Source organism: Chiloscyllium punctatum, chromosome 48 (assembly GCF_047496795.1).
Source record: "Chiloscyllium punctatum isolate Juve2018m chromosome 48, sChiPun1.3, whole genome shotgun sequence".
NCBI lineage: Eukaryota > Metazoa > Chordata > Chondrichthyes > Orectolobiformes > Hemiscylliidae > Chiloscyllium > Chiloscyllium punctatum.
In genome coordinates, this window is record NC_092786.1 from 19,035,266 (window position 1) to 19,053,523 (window position 18,258).

The 18,258-nt window shown below is 40.7% G+C and overlaps 1 protein-coding gene across 3 annotated transcripts in view; it reads left to right on the forward strand.

Annotated features, from left to right (window-relative positions):
- The window catches only part of sh3gl3a (SH3-domain GRB2-like 3a), a 134,935-nt gene that overhangs the window by 29,485 nt on the left and 87,192 nt on the right, over positions 1 to 18,258 (forward strand). The window contains exon 1 of one of the 3 annotated variants that reach the window (XM_072564785.1): positions 15,342 to 15,361. The exons of the other annotated variants lie outside the window; for them this stretch is intronic. The gene's annotated coding sequence lies outside the window, so the exon portion shown is untranslated. Of the gene's footprint in view, positions 1 to 15,341; positions 15,362 to 18,258 lie in introns of those variants that run through there. 3 annotated transcript variants of the gene reach the window in all.

Sequence of the window (18,258 nt, forward strand, 5' to 3'; positions counted from 1 at the left end):
TCGTACCTCATTTTTTCTCTGCGTATTTCCTTCTTACTAATCCTCTGTTGTTCTTTAAAAGCTTCCCAGTCCTCCGTTTTCCCGCTTATCTTCGCTAAGTTATACTTTTTCTCTTTTAACCTTATATGTTTCTTTACTTCCCTCGTCAGCCACGGCCGCCCATGTCTCCTCCTGGGATCTTTCTTCCTTTTAGGAATGAACTGATCCTGCATCTTCTGCATCATACACAGAAATATCCGCCATTGTTCCTCCACGGTCTTCCCTGTTAAGGTATTGAACCATTGAACTTTGGCCAGTTGCTCCCTCATAGCTCCATATTTCCCTTTATTCAACTGAAATATTGTCACTTCAGATTGTACCCACTCCCTCTCAAATTGCAGATTGAAGCTTTGTAGGTCTCTTAACACGATCCATACTTAAAATCATATAATACAGAAGAGGCCCTTCAGTCCGTTGAGTCTAATTATAGACCAGTATAGGTACTATACTAGTGTGACTTTCCCACACTAGTCCAAAAGCCTTGAATGTTATGACACTTCAAGTGATCATCTAAGTACTTTTTGCAGGTTGAGGTTTTCAGCCTCAACTACCCTCCCAAGCAATGCATTATAGACCTCTGTAAGGCAAACAATAAATCAATACCTAACGAGGGTAGATGAAAGAAGCAGTGCATTAATCATGGGTGACTTTAATCTCCATGTAGTTTGGGGCAATCAAATCAGCAGAAGTAGCACTTGCTGACTAACATTTTGTGATTCTTGTATTAGGAATAAAGGACAGCAAGATAGCCTTAGCAGGTTTCAGAATTATCAGATCAATTATATGTATATAGAAATACAAACCAACATTGATGTGTTCTTTGACTGTGAAGCAATTTGAGATGTCCCATGAAGCAGTGGTCCTATGTAGTGCAGTGCTCAAAGTCCTTGACTTTAAACCCAGAATCATCTGACTCAAAATTCAGAGTGTAGTCAACATAGCCATAAAAATGACATACAGCAGCAAAAATGCTAATAACAAACTGTGAAGTGACTTCTTAAGAAGTAACTGGTGAAAATTGGAATTTCTTTTTGGAAAACTTCACAAGATATTTCATAGATACATTTCAACTTTTTCTGTCATAAAATAGCAACTATAATACCCTTAATGTAATCTTAGTAGTTTGTTTGTCTTTATTTGTTTAATATGCAAGTTAAATTTCTCTTACGAGTTGGAATTTTATGAATTGCCAGATTTTTGAGGTGAGCAGACTTTTTGTGCTTTAAGCACTCTTATTGAGAAATTTATTTTGATGGGAGGGAAGATCAGACAGTTGAGCAGTGAGCTCGATGCCATATAGCTTTGCATCTTCTGATATAATGTCTGTAGAAGTCTAAGGTGACCAAGGATTGAATTTGCTTATCTTGTCTCCAATAATCTGGCCTGCCCACCCATTGAAGGAAGATCCGTGCAAGTCTGCTAACATCTTAAAAATTATCCTCAGCTTTTGTAGTCCTCTAGAATTTATATCTGTTTGGGAGAGAGAAAGTTTTTTTCAGTAATTATTTTATCAAATATTGATTTATGAAGTTGTATAATATTTTCAATTTCTAGCCTAACTAATAGGGAAATGGGATTATGTAACTAATTTGACCAAAGGTGCTTTGTACATTATTCATATAAAATGTTACCAAACGTATAATTATATCATCTGAAAACCAGTGAGCTACATACTTTAGTTGCAAAATAATCTCTTGGAGGGGCATTGAATGTGAGGAATATTTGGGAATATTAAATAATGCTGAAGACTGTGATGCAGTCATTAAACAAAAGCAATGAAGAAAGGAAAGAAAATGCCACAGCATTTGTTGAAAATGCATGTTACATCACAGTCACACATTATCTTGCCAATGAAAGTGACCTAAGAATGTGTTGATGAATTAATGTACCCTTTAGCCCAGTTACGAATAGTGAACAACTCCAATCATTCTACTGTTAATAAAAAAAAAGACTAACAAAGGATACTGAGGCCGGCAAACATGATTTTTCTATGCCTCTGTCTAAAATGGAAGGAGGTAAAGTTGAGATTGCTTATTTTAGGAGCAATAAAATGCCGTCTCAGGATTCTGATGAACATTTGACAAAGTTAATCCAATCAAATTGTCCATCACAGCAAGTAGATTACTCCTTGTCTTTATCAATTTTCACAAAAAAAATTCTGCTGCTATTTGAAACATAGCCATTGTCACAGGCAAATAGGGAGCCAATTCATGGGATCATCAACAGCACGTAAGATGAAAGACCAGCTGACTGAAAAGTTGAGCAACTGACTGGATAAATACTGCATTCACCTGCAAAGCAGGTCAGATGTTATTTAATGGCTCATCTGAACAATGAAGCGTTCACTCAACACTGCACTCAGGGAACCATCTACAATTATGTCTATGAATCCTGGAATGGTGTTTGAACCAGCTGGCTACTTGTTGGACAAGAATGTACATGAGAAGTCAGGTATGCTTATTTAAGTATACAAAGGGCAAATAACCACAGCACCTTAATTAATGTAAGTCATGTAAACAAGTTTGAGACACGTAGGGGCATTTTTGGAGGCAGAAGGGATTCTAGATCATGGAGAGAAGTAAACTTGCTGGTCTTTTTGGTTACTTTATGAAATTGATAATGCAGAGTGGAATCTTGTGCTTCTGGAGTTAGAAAAGGTAGTTAGAGTGGTGGTGGTGTGATAAAAGATGGTCTTTTTTTAATACCACAAAACACATTTTCTTAACCAGGCCAATTCACTTGGTATGTATTACAGCTAGTTGCAATGAAGTGCACTGTAACATTCATTGCCATGGTAATCACTCGTTGTGATATTTTAAGACTTCATGGAAATATTAATATAGATTTGCTGTCAGATTGTCCTGTGAAATTACATGGAATTATGATGAGAGAATTGCAAAAGCTTATTTTGCATAAAATCTACCGATCAGGAGGTTTAGCAGAACTGTAATGTCATTGATACAAGCACAGAAGATGTCACAGAAACTCAGCAGGTCTGGCAGCATCTTTGGAGAAAAACAGAGTTAATGTTTTAAGTAAAACCCGGAAGAACTGCGGATGCTGTAAATCAGGATAAAAACAGAAATTGTTGGAAAAGCTCAGCAGGTCTGGCATCATCTGTGAAGAGAAATTAGAGTTAACTTTTTGGGTCAAGTGGCCCTTCTTCAGAACTGTTTAAAGTCCTCCATATCAAAACTGGGTTCCAAAACTAGTTGTGAAGAAGAATCAAACTGAACTCACTGTCAACTGTTTTTCCACAGATGCTCTCAGTTTCTCCACTTTTTTTTTAAGACATCCACCATCCACAGTATTTTGTCTTTATGCAAAATTATTTGCATTGGAAAAAGTGCTCTTTACTTCTGGGTAACTCTTTAGGGTCAAAGCATTTTCCAAAAATGCATAAAGTATAGGCTGTTCTGCTATAACGCGTGTTTTGTTAACACAAATTCGCTATAACCTGATTGACAAATTGGAGAAACTTTCTAAAGCGCAAACATTTAAAGCTTGGATTGGTTATAATGAAATTCCAGCCCCGTTATTTTAAATGTTGCTGCTATTACAAGATTTTCTTATAACACGGAGATTGCACAAGAACAGGACCACCATGTTGTGCCAGGATTGACTGTCTCTATTTTATATTTTGTATACAAATACTTGTTGCTTTCATAACTTTGAGTCACAATTGAGCTGCAGCAGTTTGATAACTATGTGTGAGATGGTTTTGAGTTGATGCACAAAGATTATAATATTATCTTATTTGGTGTCTGAGTACAGATGTCGCTGGTAAGGTATTATTTGTTGTCTTGAGGTAGTAATGATGGTTACATTATGTGCTATAAATGTTATTTATCCATGTAATCCTCGTTCCACCTTTATCTAATACCGAGTACATACATCTTATTCCATTCTTCCACAACCACTTATTCAATATCACCTTACACGCATTTATATTTTCCCACAAGTAATTGTGATAGTCAGTTCTACATCCTAACTATTGTCTGAATTAAAAGATTCTCCTCAACCTTATTGGATTCATTTGTGACCCCTCTTTTTGTGGCTTCTAGTTTTGATTCTCTCACAAACAGAAACAATAGGCGGGATCTTCTGGTGCCCATTTAGTTGGAGATCGGACTTTTGTTTTGAGGAGTTTGTGAACTGGTCGCCTCAACAATGTGCTGTTCTAAGAAACGATGTCAACAACATCCAAAGAACTCCTCATTGAGGCTACCTTTGCCCATCTGAGTTTACCAATCTATATGTAGCTTAGAATTCTCCATGTCTATTGCTTACCTTTCTGACAAGCTCCCTCTTGCTTTTGTACTATGTGGTTACTGTTAGTGGGCTTGCACACCACTCCCACAAGTTACTTCTAGCTTTTATCAGTTTTCTGCACAAACTGCTTCAGAATCCTGATTTCCTGCAATAAAATCATCCCCCTCTGTTGTATTAATACCATAATTAATTAAGAGCCTCCCATCCACCTTTTTCTAGCTCTCTGTTCTTCCTAAATGCTTTGTATACTTCAATGTTCAGTTCTCAATCGACACCATCCTGCAATTTGGAGTGGCACAGTAGTTCAGTCATTTCCCCCTTCCTTTGTAGCATCTTCCAACATTTTATTCCTTGTCCCTACTATTTAGTTTAAAGCTCTCTCTAGTTCCCTCAGTATGCAACTTACTAGAACGCTGGCTCCAGCATCGTTCAGGTGGACAATGCCCCATTGGTGCAGATCCCACCCTCCCTGATACCAGGGCCAGTAGCCCACAAACTGGAACAGCTTCCCACACCAACCTTTGAAGCACACATCATTTCTCTAACTTCATTTGCTCTGTGCTAATTTGTTCATATCTCATGCCTCCCTGGGTGTCATGTTGGCTTCTTGGTAAGCACTGCTGCCTCACTGTGCCGGAGACTTGGGTTCGATTCCAGCCTCGGATGACTGTCTGTGTGGAGTTTGCACATTCTCCCTGTGTCTGCGTGGGTTTCCTTCGGGTGCTTCAGTTTCCTCCCACAATCAAAGATGTGCAGGTTAGATGGATTGGCCATGGAAAATTGCCCTATAGTGTCCAGGGATGTACAGGTTAGGTAAATTAGCAATGGCAAATGCAGGGTTATAGGGATATGGCTGGGGTGGAATGCGGTTTGGAGTGTCGGTGGACTAGATGGGCTGAATAGCTTTCTTCCACACTGAAAAGATTCTCAAATTCTAATATCCCAGAGATAATTAACTGTGAGGTTCTGCTTTTTGAGTTAGTGCTTCCTCCTTCTTCCTGCTTATTTCGATACTTACATGGATCATGGTGACTGGATCTCTTCCACCGTCCCCCACCAACCTCACTACAAAGTCTTCTCCAGCCCTGAGCAGAAGTCCCAAACTCTGACAGCAGTCGCCTACACAGGCAACTCAATTCGCATTCTTTGCTGAAAAAAACCATGCCAATCCTCCTCACTGTCCCCTACATTCCTTTTTGCTTCCACCCAGTTGAATAGCTTCCTAGAGCACAATTCCGTGGTCAGTCCATTGACCTGCCCTCCACTCTACACCCCTTACTCTCAACCAAACAAAGGTTCTCAGACCTGCTGCCTATTTGCAAAGATTGGTGTTGCTCCGTCTCCGGGATCCTCATATTTGACTCTGTCAGAGTTGCATCCCACTGAACGACTGCTGATCGAATCGTGAGGGGTATGCCTACATTCTGGGGAGAAGAAAATGCCATTCCCTCACCCCAAGGAGTTAGTGTGTGCTGCTCAGCATCCCATTAATTACCTCTGTGCAAGGTCCTTGAGTAACATTTAGCACAGAGTTTGGTGTACTGGATCACTCTAGTACCTAGGACTTCACACACCCCCCCGCCCCCCACCTTTTCTGCTATTATGTCCTAATTTATATGTTTTGTCAATTAATTTATAGTTAATCACCAAGCTCTCTCACTTACCAAACTCTCAGTTTGCACTGTTAGAGTGCGCAAAAGATGATTAGAAAATAAAACTAAAGAAATGAATATAAAACTTGAAACTAAGATGAAACATTGTTATTGCTGCAGAATATTTATATGTTTTAAATGCTGACCCCGTCTCCAGGGCTAGAAGGCACAGCTAAGTCAGCTTCAAGGGTTAAAACTAATGACTTCATTATGGACACTCCTTAGAAACTTCTGAGTAACCATGTCTAAAGGGAATGATTTTCGACATACTGAAAGGTAATGCAGAGCTGAAACACATGACTTGAAATAGAATAAATAAAAGAGGAATTTAATGACATGTTATTGGACAGAATTCTACCACATTCAATGTAAACACAAGTGTGATAGGTGAAGCATTGCACTCTTATGTGTTAATTTGTCTTTACAGCATGCAGACTTCATATCTTCATATGTATCTGAAAAACAGCCAAATATAACCCATTGAAAATTAATACAAGAAAGGAAAATTCTGGAAGGACTGTGCATTAATGAAGTTTAGAAGGAAGTACTAATTAAATGACCTAAATTTAAATTTGTTCACTTAGTAACACCAAGTGCTGCAGTGATGTTTGCTGCAGTGATGGCAAGATGCAAATCAATTTTCACTTTTTAAGTGTTAGAATTTTTAGCTGTAACTAAATGCTTGAGACCATAATGGATATTTCAGCCTGCAGTGTCTGGTCTTGTAAAGAAATCATGAGTGTGATTGGAAAAGGTCAATTATACCTAATTGACCTGGGAGAGGTATGTTCTCTGTGCACGTACAAACAAGACAATAAACGATGAGTAGCAGTATGTAGAATATGCCTGAAGAATTGCCAGTTTCACAGTGGTAGGTGGCAATTCCTTCCTTTCCTCATGGCACTAGCATTCTCACATGAATGGCATCTTACTCCTTTGGGCTCGCTGTCTGAACATATTGAATGGCAAAAGTTGCTACATTTATGTGGCAGGCACAAAGGTCTTGTTTTGCTAATGGCTTTAAGCATGGAACTCTCCGCTTATCTTGAAAATTGCTTCAAAGAATCTGACAATTGCCCTGTCCTGGTTTCCTCCTTTCCTAGCAGCAGGTTAAATCTGCCGCCGAGTAAAGGGGCTGTCTGAGAGATAGCAGCAGGAGTGTTGGCAAACAGACAATCACCATGAACTATTCACAGACCACACCACAAAGTTAAAAGCATTGACTTTTATTTCTTCACCTTTTTTGTTTTAAATTTATAAATTGTGAAACATATTGGTCAGAATACCACAGATGCAAAAATAAAGGTGATTTTGTTTCATCATCATGGAAATCCACCTGGTATGGTTGGAGAGACTGGGTTTGTTTTCATTGGGAGGCAGGAGCTGAAGGGTGACCTAACAGAAGTTTATAAGATTGTGAATGACGTGGATGGAGTGGAAAGTATGAGGCTGTTTTCCCAGGGTGGAGGGCTCAATTACTAGGGAACATAGGTTGAAGGTGTGGGGGAGGGGAGGTATTGGGGGGGAATGTTTAAAAGAGATGTGTGAGGCACGCTTTTCACACAAAGGATTGTGAGTGCTTGGAACACGCTGTCAGAGGAGGTGGTGGAAGCAGACGCAGTAGTAGCATTCAAGAAACACCTGGATGAACAGGAAGGGAATAGAGGGATATGGGCACTGTAAGTGCAGACAGTTTCAGCATGAAAGGGTAAAATGTGACGGCGCAAGCTTGGAGGGCCGAACGGCCTGTTCCTGTGCTGTATTGTTCTGACATTCCACAAACATAAATAAAGCCTTTCAGGGTCGGTGAGGGCATTTAGCAGTAATTATGAAGTTTGTGCACCCTTAACTTCATTCAACAAGGTGCAAAAGGTTTTTTAGGGTAAGTTCTGGGCCCTTTTGTGGTGCACTGGTAGTCTCTCTAACCCTGAACCGAGAGACCTGGGTTCAAGTCTGTGTTCCAGAGCTGTATATTAACATCTCTGAATAGGTTGATTGGAAAAATATGTGAAATAAAACAAATTGAGTGCAAGTCTTCATCAATTAAATTGATTTTCGTTGATTGCAGTCTGGAGGTGCTTTTACACATACTCTCTCAGCAGAAATGTGGAATCACTGATGCATTTTCAGATTTCCATGTTACTTGGTGAATGTACAGACCCCAGAAGTTACAATCTGTCTTAATGGTGTAATGACAGTAAACACAAAGTTTTATCTTCCTTGTGAAGGCAGAATCCAGGCTGAGCTACACTTGCCTCCGAAAGTTAAGGCTTCTGATTTCAAATCGATTAACCCTTTTCAATAACATGAACATAATGAGTATTAATTGTTGCCAATCAGCCTGTTCAACACTGAAAATGTGAATTGGTGAGAGCCAGCTGTTATTCCTATTTCTGAGAAAAGGAGGCAAAGATGATTCAGGAAACTGCAAGACAGTGAGGTTGTAAAGAATTCCTATTTAAAGATAGGTCCATGGGTTGGAATGGAATTTTGCTTTTGAAAAGCCATTGAAAAACTGATGTGAGGAAGAGACAATATTTCAGGTGCACTTTAATTTCAGTAAAGCCTATGATGCAGTTTGCTGGGAAGATTGGTACTGAAAATAAAGAAGACATTGATAGAGTCATACAGCATGGAAACAGACCCTTCAGTCCATGCTGAACGTAATCCCAAGCTAAGCAGTGGAAATATTTTACAATTCATGTCTCAATTTGGTGACGATTGGAGGCTAGAGGGTTATTGTTTTCAAATTGGTGGAATTCAACTAGTGAGGTCCGACAGAAGCTTTTCTTGAAATTTTTTTTTGTTCAATATCATGGATTATCTCAAGCTATCTCCCACAAGTGCAATGTCTAATTTGCAAGCTTTCCATACAATTTCAGATTTGTTATTTTTTAATGTTTCACAGGAATTATTGCAATAATTACTGCTCTGCCATTCGCAGTCCAGTGTTCCTGGGAAAGTAATGATTTTAGCAGATGAATGTAATTGGTGTTAATTAAATGCATGGTTCTGCTGTGCTGCATTTCTGTAACATGATGTTGTCGAGTGCAAAGATGAGTCATTCTCTTTCAAAGACACAGATGTTTCTGTCTTGGTATCTTTGCATTATTCACGTATTGTTTTTATTATTGCACAGCTTTTGGTTAAGTGGCTTTCTGATACAGTGGATTTTTTTAACCCCATTTAAGAACATTTTAATAATCCTTTCAAAATCTCTGACAATAATATGTATTTTGAATTTTTCCTTTGTCAATTTAGTGAGCAGTTTTAAAGAAGAAAGCAAGCTCACAAATAAGAATAGTGACTTTGTCACCAAACATTACTAACTACACCTTTTACAAAACAATGATGATGAAATTTGAAACTATGAACACAGCTGCCACAATAATGTGCAAACTATTAATTATAGGTAAGATATAAATAAGATCTGTTCATAGTTCTGCTTCTATTATGTTTCTTTCACTATCTTCAACATATAGATCATTTGGTCACAGGGGATGTGCACCTATTTGGGCTTTTGTTAATCCTGTACATTACGGATATAGGTTTGATCGCTGAGCTGGAAGGTTCATTTCCAGACATTGTGTGGGTTGGTGATGTCATTTCCTGTGGTGATGTCATTTCCTATTCTTTTTCTCAGGGGATGGTAGATGGGGTCTAACTCTATCAACAAACACATGGAGTTAGACCATGTGTTTGTTGATAGAGTTAGACCCCAACTACCACCCCCTGAGAAAAAGAACAGGAAATGACATCACCAACCAAAGCAATCCAAACATATAAATAGCAAGCAGAAATCACCAGCAGTGCTTCGCCTGGAGGCCCACTGAAGATGTTACCTAGAAGGGTGACGAAACGTCTGGAAACGAACCTTCCAGTTCAGCAAGCACACTTCAATCTGAGCTACAAATCTCCTCAAAACTCCCTGCATATTTTATTCAATCTCATCACCAATACCTTTCTTCAAGTTTTATATCAACTCTTGAGTAGATTTCTCCAGCATCTTTGCTTGCTTTTCATCCTTTTATTCATCTAATTTAGAGTCATAGAATCGTAGAGATGTACAGCATGGAAATAGACACTTCAGTCCAACCCATCCACATGGAACAGATATCCCAACCCAATCTAGTCCCACCTGCCAGCACCCAGCCCATATCCCTCCAAACCCTTCCTATTCATATACCCATCCAAATGCCTCCTAAATGTTGTAATTATACCAGCCTCCACCACTTCCTCTGGCAGCTCATTCCATATATGTACCACCCTCTGTGTGAAAACGTTGCCCCGTAGGTCTCATTTATATCTTTCCCCTCTCACCCTAAACCTATGCCCTCTACTTCTGGACTCCCTGACCCCAGGGAAAAGACTGTGCCTATTTACCCTATCCATGCCCCTCATAATTTTGTAAACCTCTATACGGTCACCCCTCAGCCTCCGACACTCCAGAGAAAACAACCCCAGCCTATTCAGCCTCTCCCTATAACTCACATTCTCCAACCCTAGCAACATTCTTGTAAATCTTTTTTGAATCCTTTCAAGTTGCACAACATCTTTCTGATAGGATGGAGGCCAGAATTGCATGCAATATTCCAACAGTGGCCTAACCAATGTCCTGTACAGCTGCATCATGACCTCCCAACTCCTGTACTCAATACTCTGACCAATAAAGGAAAGTATACCAAACACCACCTTCACTATCCTATCTACCTGTGATTCCACTTTCAATGAGCTATGAACCTGCACTCCAAGGTCTCTTTGTTCAGCAACGCTCCCTAGGACGTTACCATTATGTGTAAAAGTCCTGCTAAGATTTGCTTTCCCAAAATGCAGCACCTCGCATTAATTTGAATTAAACTCCATCTGCTACTTCTCAGCCCATTGGCCCATCTGGTCAAGATCCTGTTGTAATCTGAGGTAACCCTCTTCGCTGTCCACTACACCTCCAATTTTGGTGTCATCTGCAAACTTACTAGCTATACCTCTTATGCTCGCATGCAAATCATTTATGTAAATGACAAAAAGTAGAGGACCCAGCACCGATCCTTGTGGCACTCCATTGGTCACAGGCCTCCAGTCTGAAAAACAACCCTCCACCACCACCCTCTGTCTTCTACCTTTGAGCCAGTTCTGTATCCAGATGGCTAGTTCTCCCTGTATTCAATGAGATCTAACCTTGCTAATCAGTCTCCCATGGGGAACCTTGTCGAACGCCTTACTGAAGTCCATATAGATCACATCTACTGCTCTGCCCTCACCAATCCTCTTTGTTAATTCCTCAAAAAACTTAATCAAGTTGGTGAGACATGCTTTCCTACGCACAAAGCCATGCTGACTATCCCTAATCGATCCTTGCCTTTCCAAATACATGTGCATCCTGTCCCTCAGGATTCCCTCTAACGACTTGCCCACCATCAACGTCAGGCTCACTAGTCTGTAGTTCCCTGGCTTGTCCTTACCACCCTTCTTAAACAGTGGCACCACTCTAGCCAACCTCCAGTCTTCCGGCACCTCACCTGTGTCCATCAATGATACAAATATCTCAGCCAGAGCCCAGCAATCACTTCTCCAGCTTCCCACAGAGTTCTAGAGTCCACCTGATAAGGTCCTGGGGATTTATTCACTTTTATGCATTTCAAGACATCCAGCACTTCCTCCTCTGTAATATGGACATTTCACAAGATGTCACCGTCTATTTCCCTACAGTCTATATCTTCGATATCCTTTTCCACAATAAATACTGATGCAAAATACTCATTTAGTATCTCCCCCATTTTCTGCGGCTCCACATAAAGGCTGCCTTGCTGATCGTTGAGGGGCCTTATTCTCTCCCTAGTTACCCTTTCATCTTTAACGTATTTGTAAAAACCCTTTGAATTCTCCTTAATTCTATTTGCCAAAGCTATCTCATGTCCCCTTTTTGCCATCCTGATTTCCCTCTTAGGTATATTCCTACTTTCTTTATACTCTTCTAAGGATTCACTCGATCTATCCTGTCTGTACCTTATATACGCTTCCTTCTTTTTCTTAACCAAACCCTCAATTTCTTTTGTCATCCAGCATTCCCTATTCCTACATTGAATCCTATTTACCCGTTGTCCCAGTCCTTGCTCCCCTTTTACCATCATTTTGAATTTAAATTGCTATCCTCATCATTACATTTCTCCACTAATGTGACACTAGAACCATTTCTCCCCTCACATTCCCTCCATTTGCATAAATTCACCAAAGTTGACTGAGTCCTCAGCTACTTTGGCCCTTTTCCTAAGAATACACTACCTGAGTGTACACTGTTACTGCCTAATTTTATTTTTAAACATTTTTAAAAAATTATTAATCTCTGTTTTTCATCTCTCTTTTGAAATAAGGCTCAGCTACCTTCCTAACCCTCCAACCTTGAAGCAGCATTTGTTTGTTGACCTGTTTTCCCCCCTCATGCAACCACCTTGAAAACGCTTCTGATATTTTCTGTATTAAAGGTGCTTTGTCGATGCAGGTTGCTGCTAGTTTTCAGGAACATTAGAAAATCAATGATTGCTGTTAGTTAGGGCTATAGGACTTTGTGCCGGTAAAGACACAAGTTATAGTTCCTGATTAACCTTTGCTGATTAATGTCGACAAGAGGAAAACTGACAAAGTGTACTGAAAAAATTCAGCTGGAAAGCAAAAGCTCACTTGTAGTGCCAGGATGGGAGTCAGAGGTAGCCGTAAGGCTAATATAAATGTGTCCGATCGTGTGGAGATGCTGGAGTTGGACTGGGTGGACACAGTCAAAAATACCAGGTTACAACCCAGAATGCTTGCAATTTAAAATAAACCTGTTGGACTATAACTTGGTGTTGTTTGATTTTTGACCTCAGATCATGTTGTAATGGGGACACGGTAGGTTTCTAGAGAAGGACAGGTTAGCTCTGTAAGTTCATCTGGCCATACAACCTTCAGATTTGCATCTTCCAATTTTGGCCTCTTGTGCTAGCACCTGCTGTCATGTCATCCCTCTGTAAACCTCACTGCTTTCACCTCCTCTCTCCTTTAAGAGACTCCTTAAAATCTACCTCTTTGATCAAGCCTTTGGCCATTTATCTGATTATCCCATGGATTGGTGTCAAAATTTTTCCCGATTACACTCTTGTGAAGGATCTCAGGAAATTTTAATGTTAAAAGCATTGTGTAATGCATGATCAATGCTCAGACGAAAATTAGTCCCATCAATAGAATAAACATCTAAATATTATTTTACATATTTTCTTGAAGACGGTTTTCAGATGCTATTCGCTTTTCAGAGTACGGCAATCATTCAATCCTGAAGAAGGGCTTATGCTCGAAACGTCGATTCTCCTTCTCCTTAGATGCTGCCTGACCTGCTGCGCTTTTCCAGCAACACATTTTTAAGTGGCAATCATTCAATGTCTACATTAGGTACGCCTCTTTATTTCCTGGGAGCAATCCTTCAAAAATTTCCTGCTGCACCTCCGAGACCACTAAGTTGCTGCCTGATGATCTGTATGTGACTTGACATTTAGTGCATGTGGGATGTCAGGAGCTGTGATTCCTACCAGCGGCTGCTGAAGAGGTGGACCCATGGCTCAGGGCAATTTCTCTCAATTCATCATAATGAAGCACACAGGCATTGCAATGAATTATTTAGAAGCTTGATAAGTTACTTTTCCTGCTGCTGAGGTGAGTTATGAAGTTAAATATCACATCACTGCCAGAAGTGGAAATCGAGGCGATGATTTAAAAGGGCAAGTATTGGGAGGGTTAGATAAAAGTATCTGGCAGCTGTACTGCAGATATTGCCAAAAGCACCATCAAGTTTGTGTCCTTGTATTTTGTCCTATTCTTTTGTTCACTCTCCCTTCCATCCTCTGCCTTTTCTGTAAATTAGTTTAATTCACTCTGATACTACTTTAGGAGTTTCCTTTACAGTCATAGTTATAGAGTCCTACAGTACGGACACAGACCCGACCAGTCCGTGCCAATCATAATTCCAAACTAAACTAGTTCTACCTGCCTGCACTTGGCCCATATCCCTTCACACTTTTCCTGTTGTCCTTATCCAAATGTCTTAAAAGTTGTAACTGTACTCACATCCATCACTTCCTCTGGAAGTTCATTCCATACACAAACCACTGTCTCTGTAAAGAAAGAAAATGCCCCTCATGCCTGTATTAAATAATTCTCCCCTCACCTGAAAAATGTGCCCCTTGAAATCCCCACCTAGGGCAAGAACACATGCCGTACACTTTATCTCGAGCCCTCATGGTTTTATAAACCTCTGCAAGGTCACCCCTCAACCTTCTGCACTCCAATGGAAAAAGTCCCAGCCTACCCAGCCTCTCTTTATAACTCAAACCTTCCATTCTTGGCAACAATGATTTGGAGATGCCGGTGTTGGGCTGGAGTGTACAAAGTTAAAAATCACACAACACCAGGTTATAGTCCAACAGGTTTAATTGGGAGCACTAGCTTTTGGAGCGACGCTCCTTCATCAGGTGGTTGTCCCACAGGAGCAGCGCTCTGAAAGCTAGAGCTTCCAATTAAACTTGTTGGACTATAACCTGATGTTGTGTGATTTTTAACTTGATCTTTTCTAAACCATCTCCACCTTAATAATATCCTTTATTCATTCATAAGCATCATTTGCAATACCAGCATTTATTGTCCATCCCTAATAGCCCTTGATAACTTGATCATAATTTGCCTTCTGGAATTGCTTCAGTTCATGTTATGTAGACACACCTGTACTTTTTTTCTGTAGTAATTCAATACAACTGAAGCTTCATAGGCCATTTCAGATTTAAACATGTTGTTGTGGATCTGCAGTGAATGACTTTACTGAACCCAGTAACTTCCTAATAATCCAGTCATTTCATGAACGTTATTGGAGGTACGAGCATTTCATTCCAGATTTATTAAGTACTACAATTGACTTTATGTTACTAAGTGGACATGGTGGGATTTGAGCTCATGTCTTTGGGGTATTTACTAGGTTTTTGGATCACTACTCGCATAACATAACTCAAGAGGTAATGAGCTCAAACAGAGGAATCAGATAGTTTCATTAGTTTGATTTTCATTTGTTTTCTTTTTCCCTTTAGTACAAACTCCGCTTCAAATTACTAGATGAAAGTGAGGACTGCAGATGCTGGAGATCAGAGTCAAGATCAGAGTGGTGCTGGAAAAATACAGCAGGTCAGGCAGCATCCGAGGAGCAGGAAAATCGACGTTTCGGGCAAAAGCCCTTCATCAGGGATAAGTTGATGAAGGGCTTTTGCCTGAAATGTCAATTGTCCTCCTCTTTGGATGCTGCTTGACTTGCTATGCTTTTCCAGCATCACTCTAATCTTCAAATTACTCGAGTCCAGGGGATGACCGCCCAACTGATTTCACAAAGGGTAAGTTTGTGGAATGTTGGTCATCAACACCAAAAGAACAAGAGTTCAAACCTGCTGAAATATTCACATAGATCCAATAGAGTTCATTTTGTTGTATGACTGAGAGAAATCAGGCTCATTCCATTTTCGAAGATGTGGGCATGTGCTGTTATAACACCCTAGACGCCATTTTGATGAAAGGGATCACAAGTGTACACTTCACATGGACAGGATGTGTGCAAGTTAATTTCCTGCTGATGAATGTTCTGACCCAGTGCTGCCCTAGTGACTGCAGCGTGGCTGGTGAAAGATTGCCGACCCTCACTGCATGAGGCTGTCGGAGGCCAGACTCAAGCATCTCTGGCTTCAGAATGCATCATTTTGATATGGACAGCAACAATTTGAGCTGTTTGAATGACAACACAGCTTGGTCACTGAGAAAGTAGTAGTGATGGGGTCATGAAAGCTGTCTTCCTGAGGGAAAAATGCAGGTTTGTAGTCTAAGGAGCATCGGTTCCTTTCCTGGACAAAGTGCCTCAGAAAGCAGAGTGATCTATTGTTGACAGGTTGCTGGATTGCTATAACACTGGTGTTCACAGTCAGCATTGCAGCAGTTTGAACTTACACTGCAGCACCCAGACATTTCAGTGGAGGTTTCTTTTGTGCCACTGAAAGCAGAGACATTAACCATTCTCATGTACATTGAATGCAGGCTTTCTGGCAACCTTCCCCAGGCATAAAGTATTTCTTTTGTAGTTGCATTGGTTGCTTTTTGTAGCCTGGCCTGTCAAAGTCCTCTGTCAGAGCCCCCTGATGGCAGAATTCTTACAGAACTTGTTCTCTGGTGAGCTGATACCTCTGTCTTGCCCACGGTATTGGTCCTGGAGAAGTGGGTAGGAGGTAGACGGGGTGTAACTTCATTGTTATCTTACTGAGTTTCCTCTCCTGCCTATCCATGTTGCTGCCCTTGATCTGAAAGGAGAGGGGAAGGTGGGTAAAGTAAGGAGTGCATGTTCCCGTTAATTGTAGCTTATTAGTCAAGAGCAGTTGTTGGCCAGATATTTACTAATCAACCTGTTCAGAGATGTTATTACACATATCTGGCACAGGTGGGACATGAACCAGGACCTTCTGATTCAGAGAGAGGGACACTACCACTGTACCATAACAGCTCTTTAGGGTTGTGGGATATGGGAGAGAAATGTGATGTAGAGAGGTGGATCACTCACAGGGATACCCTTATTTGTGCTGCTGTCTGTTCTGATATGACCAGCACCATGTCCCTCAGGGTGGGTAGGCATACCTCTCCTCCCCCAGATACCTCCTGCTTCGGTTGTTCACCATCTTTGCTGTCTCTTTCCAGAAGTGTGTGTCAGTGCTGTGCAAACATTTTAGGTCATTGGTGTCACTATTGGATAGTTGACTGTGTGTTCGAGCTGTATGATGTGGGTGTCAGGCAGGCACCAGTTTGATGTGATGGGCATATGAATGTTAAATTTGAGACCTTGATGAAGATTATTGTTGGGAGTCTGATGGTAATGTTGTCAAATGAGAAAAGATTGAGAGTAGTGGTGTAGTTGGTTGGAATTTGAAGATCCAGTCAATGACCATGACAAGAATGAGTTTATCAAACATCTTGCAATATGACACCAAGTCTTTGGCACCACCTTCCCAGCACTTATCTGCAACTTTTTATTCCCACTGCCTGTGGATGTATCCTCCTCTCCTCCTCCTCAACCAAGACCTATAGCACAATGTCACAAAACTGTGCTGCACGTTCCTTCCTTGGTTGGCTGTAGTTATCTGCCGCACTATCCCAAATGATATCCAGCCACTACAATGTGCCTTCCTTTTCGAGAGGTACAGGCTAGCTTTAAGTAGTGCCAGCAAGTTAGATTTGAGGCACTTGTTAACATGTGTGACCAATGAGTGGTGTATCACTGGCTGCATGCAGACTATGCTGCCTGCCTTGTACTGAAGGAGTGTAGGGTAATCGCACATAATCACCACACTGGTTTTTAGGGGTTACCCATTTTATCCCCTGATTTCTTCTCAAAGACAAACTTATGATTTAAGTGTCAGTTCTTTAATGAAATTGAAAAGGAAATTCGTCATCAAATACTTTGGAAATCTTGATGAGCTGCTACGTCCCTGTAGAGAGGCAGTGAACTGATCAATTGTTTGTACTCTGGCTCTGTCAAGTGTAAATATATGTCTCTGATATGTCTCTGTTAGTAGAAGGACCCAAGCATAAAATTCTCCAGTAGTACATGCATGAGCAGTTCCAACTTAGTAAGATGAATGTTTTAAGGTTGCTCATCCATCAGGCTTTGGGCTTGCTCACTTTCATTCACTCCTGATGTTAAAATCCTCCCTCCCAACTTCTATAAACTCCTGTAGCCCTCCAATACACTTCGACCAGAGTGTTCCTCCAGTTTGAACCATTAGTGGTTGTTGTTCCAGTTGCCTTGGCTCTAGACGCTGACAGTTCCTCCCAAGAATGAGAGATGATGCACTTTGGTGCAAAGAGCATGGAGAGTCAAGATAAATAAAGGGCTGCCTTCTGAAGGGTGCACAGGAGTATAAGTCATTAAACAAGCAGGACTGATCGAGAGAGATGTTAAAAAGCGCACACAGTCTTCCAGACTTCACTATTATAGAGTTCAGGAGTGTGAAGATTCTGATAACATATATAGGGCATTTTGGTGAAGTTTTGTGAACAGTTCTGGGTGCCACCGTATAGTTTGGATGTGAGTGCATTGGGGAGACTGCAGAAGAGGTTTAGAAGAATAGTTTCGTAGATGAGATGCTTCTGTTATGAGAACAGAATGGAGTCGTTGGGACTACCTTCCTTGGCAAGAAGAAGATTGAGAGGAAATTTGATAGAAGTTTTCCAAATCGTGAAGGTTCTGGACAGA